A 21,409-nucleotide genomic window follows, 5' to 3' on the forward strand; every position below is an offset into this window, starting at 1 on the left:
GTAAAGAGGTTTTTTCCTTAGATTAAACAAGGTGGGGGTGGGGGTCTCTGTCTTTACCTTGTGCTTTTATAGATATTAAATTCAGACTATAAGCTGTGGGACAGCTTCCTGAAGGAGATGATCTAGGAAGAGATGGGGGGTATTCAGGGGCTTAGAAGCTGGCAGATTTGGCTTGGTTCAAATCTTGGTTTTACCATTTAGCAGCAGTGTCACTTTGGGCAAGTTTTGGCAAAACTCAACAGCCTTCATTTCCTTGTCTGTTTAATGGGACTGGTAGCTCCCTCCCTGGGCAGTTGTGAGGATTCAGTTGGATCATATGTAAAGAACAGAGACTTGATTTGGGTCATGCTCATTTGTTGTTACGGCTGTTATCATCATTTTCCTCCTTTGTTCCCCATGCACTTCCCATCAACATTCTAGGGTGAATTTAATCACGTCACAGCCCTGCAGAACATATTTGCTATCTCTCAGGTTTGTGAAAGGCGCAGAGGCCATTGAGACTGCTCACGCAAGTCTCTGAACTGACCAGAACTTTATATAACCTCAGAAGGAGCCACTGTTGTCTGCTACTTATCAAATCCGACAGTCCTGAGACATTCACCAAGACCTTAGAAATACTTAATGAATCTATAGCTAGACTTGTGGGATCAATGACAGCCCAGGAGCCATCATGACTGCACTGAAGAAGATTTTTGTGACAAGTCCACTTACGTTGATGTTATGTGACCACGTGTCCTCATGTTAGGAAGCTAGAAATTGATGCAGAGAGACCTCAACCTACTCTGTTCCCCTCAAAGGGGTTGATTATACAGCCTGTTGTCTCAGCTGCCCACTTCGGCACACTGACTATGGCAGCCATGGTGGACTTTGGCTGTGTCTTCCTGCTCTTTGCTGAGTAAATGAATTTGGAGACAAAGTCACCCCATTCTCGACTCCATCCTTTGGGCTGGGACATAAAGAGCACTAAAGCCTTCAACTCGGTATCTTCAGGAAGAGTTACATGGAAGGTCTTCTCCTTTGGAAGATCCCATCAGACTTTTAGGAGAGGAAATGCCCTGTCCAACTCAGGAGTCCACTTTGGAGTTGGAAGTGTAAAGTCTTCATCTACTGCTGAGGTTTAGTTAAAGGAAATCCACAAATGCTCAGAGCCTCAGGAAAACACACACCAAGTTTGTGTGACAAAGTAATATTTAAAAGGTAGCTGTAGGATCAAGTATTTTAGTGACATTCGCCTCCATCCATCCATCTGTCCAGGTCTTCTTACCTAGCAATGCTTTTTTGCTCTAGAGGGTGATTCTCAAGTCTGTAGCCTCATTGGTTGTGTGTCAGAGTGCACGTGAATGGAATACAGCAGTTGGGTTCTGATGTGTTTCTTTGGACATTTTTTTTTCTCACAAACCGGATGCTTTCCAAAGTAAACAAAGACATTAAAAGATTTATAAAAAGACTCGGTCACACATTGTGAAGTGCAAAGTGTAAATTAATTTTTATAAGCGTATGGATTTCATTTTTCTTACAATATGCATGAATATAAAAATTAAAAGAAAATGTGCTGGTAACAATGTGTTTTTAGTTCTCACTGAAACTTGAAAAATAATCAGAGATGCCTGAAATATTCAAAACCAAGCATACGCCTGCATCTTATCATGTCATTTGAGCCATGGGATAGTGATCAATGTGGCCACCCTCCTGCCAAGAGTGCTTTTTTGAAAGAAGCTCCAGAGTGGCACTTGCCATTTGAATTCGACTCATTTCTTCCTATACAAACTTTCGGGTTCCTCTGCTCAGCACACTGTCACTCTCTTTTAAATTGGATCATGGAAAAAGCAAGAGAGTTCCAGAAAAACATCTATTTCTGCTTTACTGACTATGCCAAAGCCTTTGACTGTATGGATCACAATAAACTGTGGAAAATTCTGAAAGAGATGGGAATACCAGACCACCTGACCTGCCTCTTGAGAAACCTATATGCAGGTCAGGAAGCAACAGTTAGAACTGGACATGGAACAACAGACTGGTTCCAAATAGGAAAAGGAGTACATCAAAGCTGTATATTGTCACCCTGCTTATTTAACTTATATGCAGAGTACACCATGAGAAACGTTGGGCTGGAAGAAGCACAAGCTGGAATCAAGATTGCCGGGAGAAATATCAATAACCTCAGATATGCAGATGACACCACCCTTATGGCAGAAAGTGAAGAGGAACTAAAAGCCTCTTGATGAGAGTAAAAGAGGAGAGTGAAAAAGTTGGCTTAAAGCTCAACATTCAGAAAACGAAGATCATGGCATCTGGTCCCATGACTTCATGGAAAATAGATGGAGAAACAGTGGAAACAGTGTCAGACTTTATTTTTTGGGGGCTCCAAAATCACTGCAGATGGTAATCTCAGCCATGAAATTAAAAGATGCTTACTCCTTGGGAGGAAGGTTATGACCAACCTAGATAGCATATTGAAAAGCAGAGACATTACTTTGCCAACAAAGGTCCGTCTAGTCAAGGCTATGGTTTTTCCAGTAGCCATGTATAGATATGAGAGTTGGACTGTGGAGAAAGCTGAGCACTGAAGAATTGATGCTTTTGAACTGTGGTGTTGGAGAAGACTCTTGAGAGTCCCTTGGACTGCAAGGAGATCCAACCAGTCCATTCTAAAGGAGATCAGTCCTGGATGTTCTTTGGAAGGAATGATGCTAAAGCTTAAACTCCAATATTTGGCCACCTCATGCAAAGAGTTGACTCTGATGCTGGGAGGGATTGGGGGCAGGAGGAGAAGGGGACGACAGAGGATGAGATGGCTGGATGGCATCACTGACTCGATGGACATGAGTTTGGGTGAACTCCGGGAGTTGGTGATGGACAGGGAGGCCTGGCATGCTGCAATTCATGGGGTCGCAAAGAGTCAGACATGACTGCACGACTGAACTGAATTGAACTGAGCTGAACACCATCATCACAGCAACTGAGGTTTCTTGATCATGTTTTCCCTGAGGCAGAAGAGGTGTGAGCGAGGGAAAAAGTGAAAGAAAGCAATATCTGGGTTCCTATGGTTCCACGGAATCAATTCTTTCAAGAATGTAAAATAACATTTATACCTGAGTCGGGCTTAGAATCAAAGATCTATCAGTTCTGTCAAGAATGTAGCTCATAGTTTATTTTGAATTGTCATGATAACCTAACCTCTGAGAATTATTCAGGTTGTCCTAGGCTCAGCATCAGAAGAAATTTTGGCTGCAAGAATTTCATTCCATTGAGTTAAATGAAAACAAATTAGCATAGGTTTTTTCTTGCAAGCTCTGCTTTTGGTTGTGATGTTATCAGTTGCTGTAACGTTGCTAAGTATTGGTCCCTTAAGAGATTTCTTTTGAAGGTTTAATACACATGAAAATGGTAAATGGTCTAGTTAACTTCCATCTGTTTTTATCAGTGTGGAGACTTAGGGTTCCTTGGATAAAAGTAAAATTCCCAGACCCTGGGAAGTATTCTTGTTTCAAAATAAGTATTATGGTTGGGAAAAAAAGAGGTAGTATTGGGAGAAAAAGTTCTAGTCTTGAAAGAACCATCATTTTTTAATGGGACACTCTGGTATAAGTGGAAACATGGAGTCCCATGTTTGTTACCAGCTTTTCTAGCAGAGACAGAAAGACTCAGCATTGATGACACTAATGTGGAGACCATAATTTTTAAAGCCAGCATGTAGCACATCTGATCAGCTTCCTTACCCAGCAGTTCCCGGGCAGCAGTCCAAGAGAGCACGAGTGGAAACTGCAAGGTCTCTCAAAGTCTAGCCTTCAAAGTTGAATAATATCACTTCCATAGCCTTCTATGGGTCAAAGCAAGTCACAAGGCCAACTCAGGTACTCGAGATGATAAAATAGTCTCTACCTCTTTAAGAACAGCCAAGTCAATTGCAAAGGGGCCTGCATACCTGGGTGGGAGCAATTTATGATCAACTACTGCAGTCTACCACAGCAGACACCATTTATGTACATATATTTATGTATGTAGTCATTACATGTACAATATACATTACATGTATGTTTATGACATATGCATGTATGGTAAATTGCTTCAGTCATGTCTGACTCTTTTCGACCCCATGGACTGCAGCATACCAGGCTCCTCTGTCCATGGAATTCTCCAAGCAAGAATACTGGAGTGGGTAGCTATTCCTTTCTCCAGGGGATCTTCCAGACCCAGAGATCGAACCGGGTCTCCTGCTTTGATAAGTTTTTTTCTTGCAAGCTCTGCTTTTGGTTGTGATATTATCAGTTGCTATAACGGCGGTAAATATTGGTCCCACCAATGAATCTGTAGGCAGGCAGATTCATTACCATCTGAGCCACCAGGGAAGCCTATATATAATAATACATTTATGTAATATGTATCATAAATATTTATTATAAATAATGTATATTATATGTTTATATTAATGTGCTGTGATAAGTCACTCCAGTCATTTCTGATTCTTTGCAATCCCATGTACTATAGCATGCGAGGCTCCTCTGTCCATAGGATTCTCCAGACAAGAATACTGGAGTGGGTTACTGAGCCCTCCTTCAGGGGATCCTCCCTACCCAGGGATCAAACCCTCATCTCTTACATGTCCTGCGTTGGCAAGTAGGTTTTTTTTTTTTTTTTTACCACTAGCATCACCTGGGAAGCCCACTTATATTAATATATGCTATATATTAAAAGGATTACCAATTCCTAAGTAATGATAAGAAAATATAGGTTTTGCAATGTTATACTGGCAATGCTATCTTTAATCACTTGGAAGTCACTTTGACATGTTGCAGGGTTCTCATTAAGAGCGTTGATAATGATTGTTTAAAACAAACATGAGATATGGAATTGGGGAATACACACCTGGATTGTAACCAAATTAAATCTGAATGAGAAGAATAAATAATTTTTTAAAAAAACCTTCTGTCCAGTTATCTGAATCCTGGAGGGAACATGGTAACTATGAAAAGTTAGTGATGTTTGGTGTTTTATCTTAGTATCTATATACAGACAGTAAACTGGAGAACTGCTACTGCTGCTGCTAAGTCACCTCAGTCGTGTGCGACTTTGTGCGACCCCATAGACGGCAGCCCACCGGGTTCCCCTGTCCCTGGGATTCTCCAGGCAAGAACACTGGAGTGGGTTGCCATTTCCTTCTCCAATGCATCAAAGTGAAAAGTCAAAGTGAAGTCGCTCAGTCGTGTCTTGACTCTTAGCGACCCCATGGACTGCAGCCTACTAGGCTCCTCCATCCATGGGATTTTCCAGGCAAAAGTACTGGAGTGGGGTGCCATTGCCTTCTCCAAAACTGGAGAACAGAGGAAGTCATATAGATATGTACATGACTATATACACACAGACCTCCTGGTTTGGACTTCACTCTTGTAGTCAGTTCAATTCTTGCTTTCAGACTTTACCCTGAGCCTGAAGGCAGCCATGAAAACAGATAAGGAACACCTAGTGCTGCAGACAGGTCATTTTAGCTTTGTTTCTAGGAGGACTGAAAACAGAGGGTTCATCAAATTCCAAAGCCCTTAATTCCAGCCTTTAAACAGGTGGAGGTAGGGCTTAAGTGTGTCCGCAAAATGCCGGCTATGTCCACAGAGCCTGAACACCTAGGTTTTTGAGATTCGTTTTGCTGAATCCTTCATGTTCTAGGCAAGAATTTCCTTTTTCTTTTCTTTTTTTTTATGGAGGCTTGGCATTCAGCTAAGAACTAGAAAAACAACCTGCTGTTTATACAGAGAAGAGAAAAAAAATCCTTGTCTGTGGCTGAAAACAGAGTAGCTTTACCTCCCTCAGCCCTGAGATGTGGGCTTGCAAGTTCAGGTTTATTCTAGAGTTCGGGGTCTTTTACAAGCAGGAGGCCCACTTTCAGGGAGAGTGAAGTGCAGGACCACCACATGAGCCTTCCCACCGCCTTCCCAAATCCAGATCTTTGCTTGTGTCTGTAGAAGATGGGGACTGGGATCACGGTACTGGAATCACGTGGAGGCCAAGAGGGGGTTGGTGATTCAGACCTGATTTTAGCCCCTGTTCGCTGTGGCTCAGATGGTAAAGAATCTGCCTGCAATGCAGGAGACCCAGGTTTGATCCCTGGGTGGGGAAGATCCTCTGGAGAAGGGAATGGCAATCCATTCCAGTATTCTTGCCTGGAGAATCCCATGGACAGAGGAGCCTGGAGGGCCACAGTCCTTGGGGTCACAAAGAGTCAGACATGACTTAGCAACTAACAATACCACTGCTAACAGACTGTATTACCTGGAGAATTTACTCCATCTATCTCTCCCCAGGACTGGTTCCTCATCTGTAAATTGGGTCTGTACAGTGCCCACCCCATGGGGCTGCCTTGAGGCCTACAACTGACTTTCCCTGTAAGTGTGCCCTTTGGAAGGAGATGCCCAGCATCTTAGAGGATGGTCATCATTGGCAGTTATTATTTATTTTTAGAGCAATGTCTTTCAGATCATGAGACAACAGACTTCAGATATAACCCTCCAATTGTCTGTGTAAATTTTAGCCTGATATTGTCCTTCTTACGTAACGCCCACCACCCCTCCCCCCGCACCCCCCCTACTTCTCCACCCCCTCATCCTAGTAGATTCAGTTAATTTGGTCAAAAAGAACACAGTCATGGAACTTCTCTGGCGGTTCAGTAGTTGGGACTTCACGTTCCAATGTAGGGGGTGTGGGTTCAATTCCTGGTTGGAAGGCCGGGATCCCACATGACTTGCAGCCAAAAAACCAAACCGTGAAACAGAGACAATTTGTAACAAATTCAATAAAGACTCTGAAGAATGGTCCACATCCAAAAAAGAAAAAAAACAAAAAAAATCCCAAAATAGTCACGACCATTTAGCAACTCAAGTGAGAAGCTCATGAAATGATGAAACATTTTGGACTGACTTGGTTGATCTAACTGGTCACAGGTGTTGATTTGGAAGGACTAGGCTATATGTTCTGGGCAGAGTGTTCATAGGCTTTTGACCTGTGTGGTCACACAGGGTCTTGTGCTTCGAAGGACTTCATGCTTGGTTAAGGGGCTTCCCAGGTGGTGTAGTGGTAAGGACTCTGCCTGCCAGTGCAGAAGATGCAAGAGATGAGGGTGCAATCCTTGGGTCAGGAAGATACCCTGGAGTAGGAAATGGAGCCCACTCCAGTATTCTTGCCTGGAAAATTCCATGGACCCAGGGGCCTGGTGGGCTAACATGCCATGGGGTCACAAAGAGTCAGTCAGCACACACAGCACATTGTCCACGGTGATAGCCTAGGAGTTTTTTTTAGAAATCTTTATTTGCATTTTGAAAATTTTCCAATAAAGATCATGTTCATTTACTAAGACAAAGTATTAACATATTTTAATTTCTACCAAAAGTGAAGTACTAAGAAATAAAGAAAAATTGCCAAATCAAATTATGAGATTAAAAAAATGTGGAATAATGCCATTAAGAATAAAGAAGGTCTGCAACAAAAAGGAAGTAAAAACTAAAGAAGCACAACTGTGATAGAAGAGATCAGCAAAAGAATAAAGGAGGATATAAAAAAGGTGAAATAAGAAAAAGAAAGTATATAGAGAATTATGTTGAGAAGAATAACTTTCTTTATTAATACAATTTTTCTTCTGTGAAACAGAAGGTTATCTTTGAAGGCTAAAGTTATTGAGAAGGTATTTAGAATGAGAAAGAAAGTGAATCAAAGAATTTCACACATCAATGTTAGTAACGTTTTAATCAACTCTGGAATTTGCATTTTTAAAAGTCAGTTATTGATTTTTTTAAAGAAGTATATTTAAGAATTTTTTTGTTAAAAAAATCAAGGCAAAATGTTATAGTCTTCCACTATTCAACATTTTGCCATCAGTAGGACCTACGACAATAGCATTTTATTCACCCAGGATAGAGAAAACAACAGGATGGAAAATATAATTTAAACTAGAAAGTAAATAATTGACCAGCTTAATTTGATTGGGATGACAAGAGGGAAGAAAAACATTACCAGTTGGAAAGAAATTTAGCTATGATGAAAAATTTCCCAACAATCTAAGCCATTGGTTTTCAAATGCTCTGAGTGGGAGAACAGTTTTTGTTTTCTCCAAAGGGAATCTGTCTGCAGAAGCCCCATGTGTGCATCAGGGACTGGAGAAAGGATGATTGGGTGTGGGACTAGGTCGCCCACCCTATCAATTACAGTCTCCTTTCTCCTTTTCTCTCTTTCCGGAAGTCTCCCTTTCTAGTCTACAGCACAGATATTAGCATCAGTGATAACATATCTGAAAGTCCTTGAGACCCCCACATGGCACCCCTCTCAACTGGCCCCTTTCAGTCCACATAACGGGGCAGGTATTGCACTTAAACTGTCTCCGAAACCCAGAAATATGCCCTTCAAATCATAAAGTCTTATTTACATCATGGAAAACAAACCTAAAAATGTACCAATGTTGTCTTCTCCTTAGGAAGATTTAAGTTCCCAGAGGAAATGACCAAATTTGTTTACTGAAACCTGCATGTTGTGGAATGGGTTACCCAAATGTGTCGCCCAAAGAGATAAGCTAAAATCTTTTTTATTTTATTTTATTTTTTTTAAATTTTATTTTATTTTTAAACTTTACATAATTGTATTAGTTTTGCCAAATATCAAAATGAATCCATCACAGGTATACATGTGCTCCAAGAATAATAGTTAATAATGGGCATCTGATCTCAGGTGAAAATGTCCAGTATTTTAGCATTATGAATCATGTTTGTTCTAGATTTTCATATGTACTGTTTTTATATTATATTCTGTTTTTATTGGGGCTTCCCTGGTGGCTCAGACTGTAAAAGAATCTGCCTTATATTTCCAATGTGCACACCATTTTTGTTTTCTATCATAAGGGTATTGAATTTTTTCTGCTTCTATTGTATAGTCATATGATTGTACCTTTATTCTCACAATGTGCTGAATTACATTTGCTAAATTTTCTGTTAATTAACATTGCATTTCAGAAATAAATGCAAGTTTGTCTTGATACATTATTCTCTCTACATGTAACTTGAATTGGTTTTCTGATATTTTGTTAAAAAGTTTGCACTGATATTTACAAGTAAAATTGACCTGAAAATTTCCTTCTTAGTAATGGATTTTTCAGATTTTGGTATCAAGATTACCCTGGCTTCATAAAATTATTTAGGGACTCATATTTCTTTATCTGTGTATTGATAGCGTTTGTGTTGAAGCTGAAGCTCCACTACTTTGGCTACCTGATGTGAACAGCTGATTCATTGGAAAAGTCCCTGATTCTGGGAAAGATTGAGGGCAGGAGGAGAAGTAGGGACAGAGGATGAGATGGTTGGATGGCATCACTGACTCAATAGACATGAGTTTGAGCAAACTCCAGGAGATAGTGAAGGATAGGGAAGCCTGGAGTGCTGCAGTCCATGGGGTTGCAAAGAGTTGGACACAACTGAGCCACTGAACAACAAATCTTTCTTTATCTGTGTACTGAAAGCATTTGTATAAGATTGATGTTATATCTTTATTTAGTATTTGGTAGATTTCACCAGTGAAGCTGTTTCAGTCTATATTTTCCCTGAGGAAATTTGTTATTATGTAGTCAATTTATTTAATATTTTCTTTAATTGTTATAAAACTATTCAGATTTTTATTTGCAAGGTGTTTGAAAATTTGCTGTTTATACCATCCTCTCACTTCTAAAAAAGTCCTAAGCTCTGCAGTTACGCTCTCTGTTTCATTCCTGATATTGGTACTCTCTGTCCTTCTTTCTTCCTCTTTTCTAGAAACAACTCTTTGGTTTCTAGATTTTTGTGTCATTTGTTCATTTGACCAATTTCTGTTATCACCTTTTTAATTCCCACCCAGCTCTGTCTTTTTTCTGGGGTTTAATTTGCTCTTTTTTACTTAACTTCCAGAGTTGCTCATTAATTTTCTCCTTTTTTTCTAAAATATTCATTTGAGGCCATATATTTTCCTCCGACTATGACTTTTGCTAAATCCTGCAACTTTCAGTATGTTATACGTTTATGACTATCCAGTTCTACGTAATTTCAGATTTCCACTGTGACCTCTTCTTTGGTCTATAAGGAACCTAGGAATGTATTACTTAATTTGAAAACATAAGGGAATTTCGAGAGTTGTCTTTTCTGTACTGATTATTAGCTTAATTCCACTCTCATCAGAACATATCCCTCTCAAACTAATACAATTATGTAAAGTTTAAAAATAAAATAAAATTAAAAACAAACAAACAAAAAAAAAATAAAATGTATATGCTAAAAAGAAAAAAAATAAAAATAAAACCTCTGAAGTGCTTTAAAACTTCTCTTAAAGATCCCATACTTCCTTTCGCATTTACATTTACTTTTCTGCTTTCCACAAGGGCTCAGAAAGAGTGCATATCCTGCAGTGTTCTGTATATACTGAATAAGTTAAGTTTGCTAATTTTCTCATTTGAAACTTCTGTATCCTCTGTTCTATTTTTTTTTTTTTTTCTATTTGCTTTATTTAACAGCACTGTGATAAGCATAGATGTGGTTTTATTTGCACGATTTTTCTCTTGGAGTGCATGAAGTGAAGTGAAGTCGCTGAGTCATGTCCGACTCTTTGCAACCCCATGGACTGTAGCCCACCAGGCTCCTTGGTCCATGGGATTTTCCAGGCATGAATACTGGAGTGGGTTGCCATTTCCTTCTCCAGGGGATCTTTCCCACCCAGGGATCGAACCCAGGTCTCCCACATTGTAGGCAGATGCTTTACCGTCTGAGCTACCAGGAAAGCCCCTTAGAGTGCATGCTGCTGCGAAGTCACTTCAGTAGTGTCCGACTCTCTGCGACCCCATAGACGGCAGCCCACCAGGGCTAGTCTAGAATTTTCTAGGCAAAAGTACTGGAGTGGGGTGCCATTGCCTTCTCCGTTAGAGTGCATAACTCTTCCTAAATCTAAGATTCGATGTCTTACATCACTTTTGGAAAGTTTTTGGTCATTATTAGTTTTTTTTTGAAGTAATGTTTCTGCCACCTTCTCTCTCACCTCTGCTTCTGGGATTCCAATTATATGATGTTACACTTTTTCCCTGTGTCCCATATTTCTATGCTCTTTTTCATATTTTCCATCTTTTTCTTCTTTGTGCCTCAGTTTACTTAATTTTTACTAACCTTTCTTCCAACATGTCAAATCTTACCTGCTTTTGAACCCAACTATTTAGTATTTCTTTCCAGGTTATTTTTCAGTATAGAATCGGCATTTAATTCTTCCTTAAATTGATTTTAATTATCTACTGAAAATTTCCCTCTTCTATTTTCTGGAACATATTTATCCCAGTTGTTTTAAAGTCCTTTGCTGGCAACTCTGTTACCTGTTTCATCTGGGTCTGTTTTTTCAGATGTGTGTCCTGTCATGTCGTCTGGACCCTTGGTGTGCTAAGTAATTTTTCTTAAATACCAGACATTGATAAACGTCAGAGGTAATTTGGGGGATTGGACAGTCTTACCTTCCTCTCTTGCTGCGGGTTGCTGAAGGAGGTGGAGACGGTCCTCATCCAGGCAGGAGCTGAGCACAGCATCTGTCCCAGCTGGTCTGTGCCTGGTTTGCCTTCACTTCCGGGGTGTGCCCCTGACATGGGTCATCCCATAGCCTGTGTCTTCGTCCAGGGCTCCTCCGCTTTGCTGGGATCTGTGTTCCCTCCATCCAGCTTCATGAGACTGTGCAAGGCCACTTAAAGCTGCATCTAGCATATCTCAGATAGTCACTTTCTCCTAGTTTCCACCGCTCCCCCATCCCACCCCACGCCACACCCAGTTTCTAGGCTTCCAAGCCCTTAGAACTTCTGCTTTGGAAACCAGAAATCTCTCAGGGAGAACGGCTGGACCAAATGCAGGCACACTTCTATTTTTCTTCTGTCTTGGATCATGGCCCCTCAAATTCCTGCTGCCTTCTCAACTCTCTGATGCCTCTGAGTTCAGGTATTTTTAATTCTCTATCCAAACTTTTAAATCATTCCATCTGAGAGAGAGGTTTGGTTTATCATCAGCTAGTCTACCATAGCTGGAATCACATATACATAATATTTTCATAAAAAGTTCTTGCTTATCCTCATGTTGCTGGTCACAAATCTGGGACTAAGAGGACTGAATGATTTCCCAAAGTGAACTCTCTAGTTGAGAGAAGAACCAGGATCTGAGCCCAATCTTTGTCCAGGCTCCTCTCAAGATGCCACCCTGTAGCAGCCACATTTAAGAGTTGATACCTTAGTCGAGGCTCTAGAGAGAGTGTTTGGACATGGCTGGAGGGAAGAAGTGAGCTGAAGAACAGAGTGAAGGGTCAGCCAGCTTGTCCGCTCACCTTGCTGGTCGCTCTTCTCATCCTGAGCTTGGCTGCAGCCTCACTTGTGATGGAGACTGTCACCTTCATCCATCGTTCAGGGACACAGCCTACAACTGGCAGCCTCATGGATACGTACAGTAGGAAGGCTTCTCAGTCTATGTTTGTCTCCCGTGGTCAGCTGATTTAGAGAACTGGGCAAGGATCTTTATTGTCCCAGGGACATGTATGTAGCAAGGCCAATCTCACCTTGGGGCTGAAGACCGTTGGCTTGGCCTCAAAGGAATTGAGTGCATAAATTGCTTTATTCAGAACACCAGGAAGTCCTAGGCAGAAACCTCCGCAGTTACCAGCTCTCTTTCTGGAGGAAATAAGCTGGCAGGATTCACTGAGAAGCTTCCAAGTCTGACCCTCACTGAACATAAAATGCCACCCAGGGCTGGTGTGGATAGGAAGGCAGCAGGGGGCTGACGAGCGGAGCCAGTCTGCTATTCTGTGGAGGAGGTTACAGTATAAGCCTGCTTTTAGTGTCCCCTGCATGCCTCGAGCGACTTCACTTTCACTATTTACTTTAATGCATTGGAGAAGGAAATGGCAACCCACTCCAGTATTCTTGCCTGGAGAATCCCAGGGACAGAGGAGCCTAATGGGCTGCTGTCTATGAGGTCGCACAGAGTCGGACACGACTGAAACGACTTAGCAGCAGTAGCAGCAGCAGCATGCCTCGAGGCTGGGGATGACACAGTAATGGTTATTTCCCTTCTTTCTTCCTCAAAGCCATGGCAATTGACTCATGGTGTCAAGATGGAGGCTGGGGTGAGGGTCTTGCTCAAGCTCCTTCCCTCCACAGCCTCGAGATTAAGGAATATTATTAATAGCATCGTCCAGACTCAGAGTAGTCTTTTTGATGACCCTGTCTTCTGAACAACACATGTGAGATGGGTCCTTTCTTCTAGCCTCACATTTTCTCTCCTTACTTTTCAGGGGGAGCAACATGGAAAGGAAACTTTCAGCCTCTGTCTTGCTTCCTCTTCCCCAAAGAAGGAGCTCACAAGACTGGTGACAGCTTGTTGGTATTTTAGGTCTGCACTGTCCAAGGGTGGGGTGACTGGGCCTCAGGGTGTGGTGACTGGGCCTAAATGGCAAAAACTTGACAAAACAATAAGAAGGAGGGAAGGGTTATCTACATCTATATACATGATTACGACTGAGTTGTGTTGCTGTATAGCAGAAATCAAACCAAAGTTGTAAAGCAATTTTCCACCAATTAAGAAATAAATAAAAATTTAAAAAGAAGCAGCAAGAAAACAAAGCCAAAGCCCCGCCTTCTCCTTGTCTCTTGGGCTGCCTCTCATGGATCAGGAAAACATGCCCGGACATCCAGTTTTCCGTGTCATGAGCAGCTCAGAACAAGTTCTGCTCCTCCTTCCACACTTCTGAAGCCCTGGGCAGGGGACCCAGTCCCCGCCTGGAGCTGATGACAGAGCTGTGGTGGGTTGGTTTTCTCACTTCATGGTAGACCTAGGAACCCACCATGGCCACACATCCAAGCTATAGCCTCCTGTCTGACTACTGCCAAATCTCCTATGAAAGCTATTATTTTGATCCATCCTCTGGGGAGAATCACCTTGAACCCAATCCTTCACAGGAAGAACATCTGTCCCTACTTTTGCAGGCGCTCTGTTTCCCGTGGCTGGATATGCATTCACTGGCCCTTTGACAGAAGCAGGACACGCTGTTAATATTTCTTCGTGTGTTGATGCATTTATTCACCATGTAATATATAAAAGCCCGGATCAACGTGTTGCGATCGTAAAAACGATTCTATTTTTAAGCACATCGTTTTGGTATTCTAGATTTCTAAAACAGAAGTCTCAGGTCACTTAAGTAAATGAATAAACCAGAACATTACAACTGTGAGTGGCAATAAGAGGAAGAAAGGAAAAAAAGGTAACCACAGCAGAAGCCAGACTGGACAATCTAGGAAAGCATGTGTGAACAGAAGCACCATATATAAAGTTGACCAGGGTTCAAGCAGCCGCTGGAGCTCCTTGGAGAAAGGGGCTACCTGAAATAGAAATAAAAATAGAAAACTTCCCCACACTCCTCATTTCCTTTTTCCGGTCTTGGGCACAAAATGTATAGGGCTTTAGGTTACCGTTCAACCAAATTTTATTATGGGAGACTTGAAAATAGTTCCTCTGGGGGAACTCGGGGCAGATCCCCTGGGATCTCCTAAAACCACCTTGTTTTTCCATCAGGCCCAAGGACTGGAACTTCAGAAAGTGACTTTGGGAGTTTATGGAGGAGGAACTTCAAGACTATATGCCACATTGCATCTTTGTCAAAGGGGTTTTCCAGGTGGATTAGTGGCATAGAATCTGCTTTCCAATGCAGGAGACACAAGAGACAGAGGTTTGATCCCTGGGTCAGGAAGATCCTCTGGAGTAGGAAATGGCACCCCACTCCAGCATTCTTGCTGGGATAATCCTATGGACAGAGGAGTCTGATGGACTATGGTCTATAGGGTTGAAACGAGTCGGATAGGACTGAAGCAGTTGAGCACGCACACAGCGTTGTCAAATGGCCTCATTTAGGGCAGAGACTTGAAACATTACCTTATCCTGGGACATATGTCTACAGTCATGGTAATGGAAATTACTTGTTCTTGGAAAACTGGACTGCATTCCTTTAATTTATTTTAATTTCTAAATTAGAAAATATTTATTTATTTGGCTGAATTGGTGTGAGCTGCAGTCCGTGGAGTCTTCATTACAGCATATAAGATCTTTCATTGCAGTGGTCAGGCTTCTTTCTAGTCATGGCTCATGGGCTTAGTCGCCCTCTGGCGTGTGGGATCTTAGTTCCCTAATTAGGGGTTGAACCCACATTCCCTGCATTGGAAGGCAGATTCCCAACCACAAGGCCACCAGGGAAGTTCCCCCATTCCTCTAACTTAAACTGTAGTGGTTGAGTGGATTCTTCATTGATGATGCTAAGTGATTCTGAAGCTCTGCCCACATACGAGGCTTACTACCTGTTCTGCTGAGCACAAGGGTCTATCTGGGCACTGAGTCCTCGGCACCTGGCAGGTAACAGGCACGCAATTCTATTTGCTGAATGAAGGCATGAGCAATTTACCTACCAGATGCCACCTACGTTGATACGCAGGAAAGAAGGGGAATTTACATTTTGAAGGGATAAAAGGACAGTGGGCCATAGGGGTGCTTCTCCCTGGGAGGCGGCCTCCTCTGACTGCACCACCCACTTGCCCTCCTATGTCCAGGCTACTAGCTATAGAATAGATAAGATAAAATGATAAATGTATAGCACAGGGAATATGGCCAACATTTTACAATAACTTTTTTTTGGGCCACACAACACAGCTTGTGGGATGTTAGTTTCCTGATCAGGGATTGAACCCCAACCCTCAGCAGTGAAAGTGCAGTCTTAACCACTGAACCATCATTGAATTGGGACAAGCATATTCTTGAATAACTACTTAGTAAATCTTATTACCTATAAATAATGTCTCATAATTAATTGAGATAGAGGTCTTTGCACAGTATAAAAAAAGACTTTCTAGATCCTTCCATCATTTTCCAGATCTAACTCAGCAAATTTGGACCATCCTTTGAAATAAATGGTCAAAGAATCTGCCCTAAGTATTACCTTCTGACTTGCGAGATAAGGATCTTTTCCACTTTCTTTTTCTTCTGAGTATTTTCTGAAATGCTGAGGCTTAAAAACATTCTCCTCAAAGTTCAGCAGACAACTCGAGAAGGCTTGTGCTCTGAAAAGGCAGAGAAGACAGTCAAAAGCTGGTCTTAAAGTCTTTTACATTTATTTGTAAATTACATCAATATTTGTCTCCTCTTGTAATCAGAGTTTGAGGTGATGTGAAATATTTGAAATGAAGAGGTCTGTCTACCATTTAGGACAGTAAGTAATTCATGATCATTTCCCATGATCACTAGAGACAGATAGAATGGAGGCCAAAGGTTTGACAGCCGGCAAAACAGGTTCGGGGATGGCGGGAGAGGGCAGACAGTGCCGTTTACTTTGGAAGCCGTTTGTCACTATCAAGCACACACAGTGGCCTCTCTTTTAGCTCTGTTCAAACAAGAGTAACGTTTGCCTCCTGACATTTCCCTGAAAACAGCAAATTTCTTTTATCACTGGGGTGGTTTCCAAGCTTCATATCCACTGTTGTAGAGGTGAGCTGAGTCTTTTAGGAGTGGTTCTCTTGAGCTCTGTAACTTTCTCGTGAAAACCCAAAAGTAGACTTTTCAGACTAGCATCCCTTCACATCCTCTTGCTGTCTCAATACCACTTGACAATTATTTATTTCTGTGTTATATATTTATTGAGCTCTACCTCACTGCTTAAGTAATCATATTATATCCATGTATGTGATTGTGAATCACTAATTCTTAAATGAATGCTATTCATGCATCTCTCTTTTTACATAGGAAACTAATAATTTAAATATATGTCAAAGATGAAATTAAGACAAATCTTCAGAACAAGGATCTAAAACTCAGGTTCAAATAGAAATTACTGTTCACCCATTGCCGAATTGTAGTTTTGCTATAACTGGGATGAAAAGTTGCTTTTCAGATGAGATAGTAAAACTATAAAACAATTAGAGACTTTGCATTAGAAGAGTGGGAAGAAAATGGTTAACATATAATTGTGTGTGCATACCTCCTCCAGCCTCTATTCTCTCAAAAACTGTGAAAGATTTGTAAGGTTAAAATATCTTTTTTGTTGTTGTTGTTATGAAAGAAGTTATACCCAGATTATAGAAACAGTAGGGAATATACAAAATTCCACAATATAAAAATTATTTTAAAAAATTTTATGTAAAAATAGTCATAGTAATCCCTATATTTGAATTTTAGAATTGTAGAAATTAACAATCCATAGGCAATATTTAGTTTAGGAGTTGGCAAACTATGGCCCATGGGCTAAATTCAGCTGGCCGCCTGTTTGTAGGTAAGGTTTGATTGAAACACAACACAAACATACAACAGTATGTTTACAGACTGTCTCTGGCTGCTTGGGAACCACACCGCAGAGGTGAGTAACTGTGACAGAGACCACATGGCATGAAGAGCCTAAAATATTTGCCACCTGGCTCTTTTCAGAAAGCATTTGCTGACTCCTGCTCTTGTCCACCTGATAAAGATTAGATTATCGGGACAGTCGCTCTTGAACATACTGTGATGTGCCTGGGCTTTACCTCAAGGAACTTACAGTCTAATTGTGAAAGAGAAGGCGTGGACATTAATACAGTTTTAAGCATAAGAAAATGACTAGTGCCATAGAGGGTATGGCATGCTTTAGGATTTCCATGTGGGCACTGGTAAGGCATCAAGGAGAAGATGAAGGCCAAGTTCAGTTTGATGGATGGGTGGCAGGTGATGGACGATGCCACAGTGTCTGCACAATATTCTTGTTTAAAGAAGAGAGGCAAGAAAGGTTCAGAGATAGGAAAGCCCTGTGCACATGTGGGGACCCACAAGCAGATCACTTGGGGTAGTACGAGGGAGTATGAACGAGTGGCTGGGGTGGGTACGTTCGGGATGACGGGGCTGGGGGATCTGAATGTGGGCTGAGAATGAAGTGTTTGTTTGGTAGCTTAAAGAAAGCTGTGTGAGTTAGTTGCTCAGTCATGTCTGACTCTTTGCAACACCATGGACTGTAGCCTGCCAGGTTCCTATGTCCAAGAAATTCTCCAGGTAAGAATACCGCAGTGGGTTGCCATTTCCTTCTCTAGGGGATCTTCCTGACCCAGGGATCAAACCTGGGTCTCCTGCATTGCAGGCAGATGCTTTACCATCTGAGCTACTACGGAAGTACAGGGTTAAAGAGGGTGGAAGCAAAAGATGGTTGTTAGGCGAGTTTAGGGTATATCCACGAATCCTTTGACGTTCCTTCAAAAGATGGAGCTGAAGTCCTCTCTCCTTGAGTGTGGACTACGTTGGACTCCTTCCTTCATGGAATGCAGCAGTGTATAGGGTGAATCTTCTTAAGGTTCTTAATCTTACTAAGGTGAGCCTAGAGATGGGGAGACGGTTCCCTAATAGTCCAGGAGAAGGGTACTTGTAGCAGATGCTACATTTCACTCCAGTCATCTGACTGTCTTTAAAAAGTTTACAAATGATAAATGCTGGAGAGTGTGTGGAGTAAAGAGAACTCTCCTACATTCCTGATGGAATGTAAACTGATGCATATATACTACAGTATATAAGTTCCTTGAAAAATGAAAAATAGAACTACCACATGATCCAGCAATTCCACTCTTGGGTATATATCCAGACAAAACTATAATTCAAAAAGATACATACATCCCAATAATCATAGCAGCACTATTTACAATAGCTAAGATATGGAAGCAACCTAAATGCCTGTCAACAGATGAATGGATAAAGAAGATGTGGAACGTTTATATAATGGAATACCACTCCACCATAAAAATGAATGAAATAACGCCACTGGCAGCAACATGGATGGACCCAGAAATTTTCATACTAAATAAAATAAGTCAAACAGGGAAAGACAAATATCATATGGTATCACCTATATGTGGAATCTAAAAAAATTTTAAAACAACAAGGGTCTACTATTATAGCACAGGGAACTGTGGTCAATATCTTGTAATAACCTATAATGGAAAATAATCTGAAAAAGAATATATACATATGCTCAGTCACTCAGTTGTGTCTCACGCTGTACAACCCCATGGACTCACCAGGCTCCTCTGGCCATGGAATTTTCCAAGCAATAATACTGGAGTGTGTTGTCATTTCCTCCTCCAGGGGATCTTCCCAATCCAGGGATTAGACCCACATCTCTTGTGTCTCCTGCATTTGCAGGAGAATTTTTTTTACCACTAGCACCATCTGGGAAGCCCCATATATATATATATATATATATATATATATATATACATATAGCTGAATCACTTTTGCCACAGCTAGATTTTGTAAATCTACCATGTTTCAATTTTTAAAAAGTGCAGAATGAGGACCACACTAGAACAGAGAGTGTTTCACACGCCTGCTGGGTGAGCCTTCCATCTGAACACACTTACCTGGATTTCCTTTGTGGCAGAAAGTGCTCATCACAGGGGCAGCTGACATCCAGGCTTAAGGGCTGGTGTGCTGGCCACCACTGGTTACATTATCTTTTGGTTAAGCCTCCTTGGTCCCTGGAATGTGACCTTTTGACCACTGGTTGAAGCGGGTCAGTGCAATTGAGCATCTGATATTTTTTTGATGATACCAAATGGATGGGACCAGCCGATAGGTGTCCTGTGATCTTCTATTAATAGGTCAGTCTTGCATGCTTCAGGTAGATGGTTTCACTACAAAGTTCTTTGGAGGAGACAGTGAAAGGCTGGTACAAGGTGTATGATCTGGAAAAGATGCCTAATAAGCACTGCATTTTGTTAGTAATGAAAATTATTAGATTAAAAAATATTCAAAGGCAGTATTATAAAATGGGCATGTTTAAAAACCAGCTGATGATTTAGAAAATCAGCTTTTAAAAGAAAATGATTGGTTTATTATTTATATTTCTATTACAAAAACATTTTTATATATTTGAGAAGTGCTTTAATGAGTTTTTTGTACTGAGTTTTTTTAATTGAGGTATAGCTGACACATAAAAATATATTAGTTTCAGGTAGACAGCACCATGATTCAATATTTGTGTACATTGATGACCACAGGAAGTCTAGTTACTGCCTGTCATCATACATAGTTACAAAGATTTTTTTGTTGTTTTTGTTTTATTTTTCTCGTGATGGGGGCTTTTAAGGTTTACTATGTTAGCTACTTTCAAATTTGCAGTACAGTATTAGTAACTGTGGGCTTCCCCGGTGGCGCAAATGGTAAAGAATCTGTCTGCCAATGCAGGAGACGCAAGAGCCTTGGGTTCGATCCCAGGGTTGGGAAGATCCCCTGGAGTAGGAAATGGTGACCCACTCCAGTATTCTTGCCTGGAAAATTCCATGGATAGAGGAGCCTGGCAGACTACAGTCCATGGGGTCTCAAAGAGTCGGACACAACTGAGCGCACGTGTGTGTGCGCGCACACACACACACACACACACACGTTATTAACTGTAGTCACCGTGCTGTCCATGATATTCTCTTTTATCCACTCTATTTTTTTCCAGCAGAGAGACTAAAACTCAAATATTGTCACAGTAAATAATCAAGAATTTTATTAGGAAAATGTTTTATTAATTTTTAATCTTGATTTGAACGTCATCTTTGTACGTCCACTTTTCATTGCAAATTTTTTGGTCTTTTTTTTTTAAGATTCTATCTACAAATTAATTATGGATCAGTAAGTGAACTAACAAAGAAATCCCATAAACATGACCCATCTCATCTGGAGGTCATTATCATACTTTATTAACATTAACCTGAAATGAAATTTTCATTCAGATTAAAAGGAACATTTTCAAAGTTGTTTTTTTGGGGCAATGAAAATAAAGTAATTGTTAATTTGAGTTTAAGATCTTTCTTATTTTATGCATATCTTTTAAAATTGATGTTTTTGTTTTAGAGAGAAGCATTTTTTCACATTATTATGGAGCCAGTTTACTTTTTCAAAACAGTAAACCCTATTTGTAATATGTGGAACATTGGTAATATAAAATGCAAACTCAAAGAATCTATTTTCTGTAATAATTAGGGACTCCATTCAGTGGCATGAACAGAAGATGTAAATCAGAGTAGGACTTTCTCAAGGAGCAGCAAAGCAGAGGTGGGTGGTCCGGGGCCAGCATGGGCCTCTTGGAGTCAGTGCTCAGCTCCCTTCTTTTAATGTTCTGTATCTTAAGCTGAGGACTTGTGCTCACTGTCACAGGATGGGCCCTCCATCTTAAGGCATGGAGATATATTCCAGGCAGGGAGAGAAAGGAGGGCAAGTGGTAAAAATCAGCCGAATCTGATCTCAGTTTTCTGGAAAACAATCCTTCCCTGGAAGCTCCAATTGGCTATTTGGGTTTATGTCTATCTGGACAGAACTGGGTCACCTGGGCACCCCGAGCTGCGAGAGAGTCTGTGAGGCTG

This window comes from Bos taurus, chromosome 13, assembly GCF_002263795.3.
Source record: "Bos taurus isolate L1 Dominette 01449 registration number 42190680 breed Hereford chromosome 13, ARS-UCD2.0, whole genome shotgun sequence".
Classification (NCBI taxonomy): Eukaryota; Metazoa; Chordata; class Mammalia; order Artiodactyla; family Bovidae; genus Bos; species Bos taurus.